Source organism: Elephantulus edwardii, unplaced genomic scaffold (genome assembly GCF_000299155.1).
Source record: "Elephantulus edwardii isolate Elephantulus edwardi_28Jun2011 unplaced genomic scaffold, EleEdw1.0 scaffold00016, whole genome shotgun sequence".
NCBI lineage: Eukaryota > Metazoa > Chordata > Mammalia > Macroscelidea > Macroscelididae > Elephantulus > Elephantulus edwardii.
Window position 1 is genome coordinate 12,893,007 of NW_006399766.1, and position 4,930 is coordinate 12,897,936.

Consider the following 4,930-nt stretch of genomic DNA (forward strand, 5'->3'; position numbering starts at 1 on the left):
TGGTGCACTTCCTCAGGCATCTTGATGAAAAGGGTTCCAAGTACCAAAGAGGTGAGGGCAGGGTCTAAGAGTAGGCCGCACGAGAGCCGCCAGCTGCGCGGGGGACTCCTGTTCCCAACTTTTGCATTCCAGTCACCCACTATTATCAATGCATCTTGATTGCATGTTCAATCAATCTCTGATTGTAAAAGTTGGTAAAAATCTTTTATAAAATTTCAGATTACCTAACTTTAAAGGAGGAAATTTAGACAGGATTTCCTGGATAGAATTTGTAGTCTAGTCTGTAAGGAGTTGTGCTGCAAGTCCAAATGCAGATGGTTCGAATCCACAAGATTCTCCTTGGGATAAAGATGGATAGTCTCTTCTCATGTAATTTCCAGTCTCTGAAAATCTACTGGAGGGTCAGCTGTGTCTCTTTTGACTTAGTGGTGGCAATGAGTTTGAGTTGAATTGAATGCCCTGGTAGTGTAGTGCACAATATATCAGCTGCCAATCAGAAGGTTGGCAGATCGAATCCACCAGCTCTTTGTAGAATTAAGATGGACGGTCTCCTCTAGCAAAAATGTACAGCCTTGGAAACCTGGTGGGCTTTGATGTGGAGTTGAAAGATAAAAGGAGATGATTGCCCTCTAGTGGTCAGAAAGAAGATGACTGCAGACGAGCTGCTTAAGAGGCTAGGATCTTTTACTATCACCAGACTGAAAACCGTTTACAAACAAGGTGCCTTTTTTTTTAGTTGCTGTGAAAAGGGAACGCATGTGTAAGACTTCAGCCAACGTCATAAGTAAAACTGGTTTTCAAAGGACAGATATTTCAAATGAATAGGCTCCATATGAAAAGGGTTTTTTTAAATAAAATTTTTATTTTATACTGGGAATAGTTCTTTCTTAACAGAATCAATCTACCATAAAGTAAAGGCGAGGGACTGGGCTGGCCGTTTTCAGTGCCTTGCTGGACAGTAACTTTGTGGCATTTACCCATTTTCAGTGTCTGCCATGGAACTGAGCACTAGCATATGCTCAGTAAGACATGCTGCATAAATGACGAGAAACTAACTTTCATTCAATCATAGATTATCACATTCAGCTTATTTTATTCAGTGGTGTGCTATAACTTGTACAGAATATGATTTAATATGGGTGACATGATTCTGCGGAATGAGGAAAGTTGGAGGTTACTCCTAGTTTTTCCTAGTTTAACTCTGTGTGATTTTGGGCAGTTATATTCTCACTGGGCTTCAGTTCCCCCAAAGGTAAAGCAAGTACTTGAAATATTAAATTAATTCCCCAGGGCACTTCAAATAAGATTTAAATTTCTTTCTATGGACCCAAAGGTCATATCTTATTAGCCCACTCTCTGTTTTGTTCTTCTCCCCCCAATTTTTTATTATTATACTAATTTATTTACAAAATTAGAATGCACTGTTTTCCAGAACAGATTCTTCCAAATTCCCTCATCCCCACCCATCAAATCATACAAATCCATGATTAATCCCCCCTCTGTTTTGCTCTTATCTTCCACTACCTGTTCTCTCACTCATGCTTCAGATGCACAGTCGGACCTTTGCATTGACTCTTCTAACTAAAAGGTGGTTTCTCCAGATCTAGCTTTGTCATTGGACTCAGATCTCAGCTCAAACATTAACTCTTCATCAAGACTTTCTCTAAAAACCTTATGGAATCATTCTCCACACCTTCTCCCCATCACTCTCTTTCCTTTTACCTTGATCATTCCTTCCTAGAGAGAATTCTTTTGTATTTTTCTTGTTTATTTTATTGTTGGCTTACTTATTACTGGTCTCCCCTTACTCTGATCTCTGACAAAGGGTGGAATTTTATTCATTTCTGTATCCAATGTGATTAGAACAATGTCTAATGTGCAACAGGTAAATTGAATGAGTAAAAGAGACTCTCATATTTTCTTTTTCAACAAATAGCTACACATTTACTCTGCGGGTCACTGTTGTGTTTTTTTTTATCCCCCCTCTTCTTTTCTTGTTGTGTACTGTCGAAACAGATCCAACTGGTACAGGAGATTGCACCTTCTTCTCCAGTGAAGCATCTGGTGCATTCGAACCACGTGCCTTCAAGACGGCAGCACAGCTTCTTGCCACTAGGCCACCAGAGCTCAAGTCACTATTTTTCTTAAATAAAATTTTTATTTTATACTGGTTTACTTACAAAGTTTGTGTATATTGTTTTTCACATTAGATCTTTCTTATTTCCTTTACCCACCCCTCCCTCCACCCATCAAACTGTGTGACTGTATGATTAACCCTACTACCCCCACTGATTCTCACCCCTCTGCTTTCAACATCTTCCCCTTAGATCCTCATACTCATTATACAATAATGGTCTTATGCAATATTTGTCCTTATGGGACTGAGTTAGTTCACTCAGCATAATGCTCTCCAGTCCCTCCCAAGTTAGATAGTGGTTTACAAAATCATTGCTCCTGTGTGTTGTGTAGTATCCCACTGTGTGAATATACCATAATTTCTCAATCCATGCCATTATAATTGGACATTTGGGTTGTTTCCATGTTCTTGTAATGACGAATAACACGATTATGAACATTTGTGTACAAGTCTCTGTTTCTGCCTCAGTTCTCATTCTCTTGGGGGTATATTTCAAGCAGTGGAATAGCTGGGCCATATGTAATTTCCTTGTTCAGCTTTCTGAGGAAACACCAAACTGCCTTCCAGAGTGGTTGTATCATTTTACAATCCCACTAATAGTGTATAAGAGTGCCTATCTCGCCACATCCTCTCCAACACTAAACTTTGCCACAGCTACTGCAGTGAGATGGTATCTCATTGTGGTTTTAAGTTGTATCTCTTTTATTTCCTGTTATTTTGAGCATTTCTTCAAGTGTCTGTTCACCATCTGAATATCTTCCTCTGTGAAAATTCTTTCTATGTCTTTTGCCTATTTTGTAATTGTGTTATCAGTCTTTTTCTTGTGGAGGTCCTGTAGGATTCTGTAAACTTTTGATATGAGACCCTTGTCTGAAATGATATTGCCAAATGTTTTTTTCCAGTCAGTAGGTTTTCTTTTCATTCTACTGCAAAAAAAATTTTTATGTACACAGGGATTTAATCTTTAGAGGGTCTCATTCATAACTTTTATCCTTCATCAATTATGCATTTCTGCCTATATTTGGCCATCTAAACTTCATCTCAGTTTGTCTCTGATGAACTTTATAGTTTTGGGGTTTAGTCCCAAGGCTCTGATCCACCTTGAGCTGATTTTTGTGTATGGTGTGAGATGTGGATCCTGTTTTGCCAGCACTATTTGTTGAAGAGGTTGTCATTTCTCCATTTGATAGGTTTCATTTCCTTATCGAATATCAGGTGACCATGTGTTCCACTGGTCTATATGCATGCAATTGTACCAGTACAACGATGTTTTGATTACTATCACTGTGTAGTGGGTTTTGAGGTCAGGGAGTGCTATGCCTCCCCCTTTATTTTTGTTTTTCAGAAGTGCTTTCTTTATTTGAGGTATCTTTCCTCTCCAAATACACTTCACAGTTTCCTTTTTGTTTTCCAGTGACTATTTTAAGTGCTTTATACATTTTAGCTCATTTGATCCTCATAATATCCTATGAGATTGTTGTTGTTGGGTGTTGTTAAGTCAAGTATGACTCAGAGGGATTCTATGAACAACAGATCTGAACCCTCTTCTATCCAGTACCATTTTCATAATGTCTGACGTAATTGAGCTCATTACTGCAGTCACTGTGTCAAGCCATTGCATTCAGGGTCTTCCTGTCTTTTGCTGACCCTCCACCTTTCCAAGCATTATATCCTCTTCCAGTGAATGGCCCCTCCTAACAGCATGCCCAAAGTATGTGAGATGAAGTTTCATCATCCTAGCCTCCAAGGAGCACTTTGGTTGCACTTCCTCCAAGACAAATTTGTTTGTTCATTTGGAAGTTCATGGGCTATTCAGTATTCTTCTCCACACCACAACTCAAAGACATCAATTCTTCTTCTATAACTTTTATTCATTGTCTAGCTCTCAGAGGCATAGCAAGTGATTGAAAAGACCATGGCTTGAATCAGGCACTCTTTAGGCTTTAAACGGATATTATTGCTTCTTAAGACTTTGGAAAGATCCCTGACAAAAGAGTTTCTCAATACTATATGTATCTTGATCTACAAGGGAGTTGACTGTGGATCCAAGCAAGATGAAATCCTTGTGAACCACAATCTTCATCTATTAAGATGTTGCTTATTGGCCCACAAGAGCGCCCTCTGGTGGCCTAGTGGTAAGAAACTGGGCTGCAAATCTCAAAGGTACTTGGTTCAACTCCATCAGTTGCTCTGTGGGAGAAGGGTGGGCAATATCCTCCTGTAAAATTAACTGCCTCTGGACCGGAAGATGGCGGAGGTGGAGAGCACAGTGTGAAGAGCCAGAGGGATAGCAGCCTGCATAGAGAGGATACCAGAGAGTACTTTACGCTCCACAGAGACTGACCATCACAGCGTGGCGCAAACAGTAGGATTTTGAATCAGAACTTTTGCTAATACATTATTTTAGAAGCTTTAAAAACCAGAGCCCTGCCTGCCTGCCCTGCAGCGGTCCCATCACGGACCCAGCAAAAGCTGGAATCCACTAGCTGAGATGAGCTGCATTGAGACTCACCTGAAAGGAAAAAGGTTAGTGGGGAAATCGGCTGAATTCTCTTAAGCCCACTAAAACCTGGAAGGTCTGAGGTGCGGCGTGGACAATAGGAATTGAATCATAACTTTTGTCAAAACTTTTAGTATTGGAACTGTGGGAACAAAGCCGCAGGGACTCGGCAAAAACTGGAAGCCACTAGATGAGCTTCTAAGAGACCCATTTGAAAGGAGAAAACTTAGTGGGGAAATTGGCTTATTTCGGTTAAGCTCCACTAAGACCCAGTGGGTCTGTTGCGTGACGTG

The 4,930-nt window shown here is 40.2% G+C and overlaps 1 pseudogene; it reads right to left on the minus strand.

Moving 5' to 3' along the window:
- Positions 1 to 2,929, minus strand: part of LOC102865459 — a 5,084-nt pseudogene extending 2,155 nt beyond the window's left edge.
- Between the last annotated feature and the right edge of the window lie 2,001 nt (positions 2,930 to 4,930).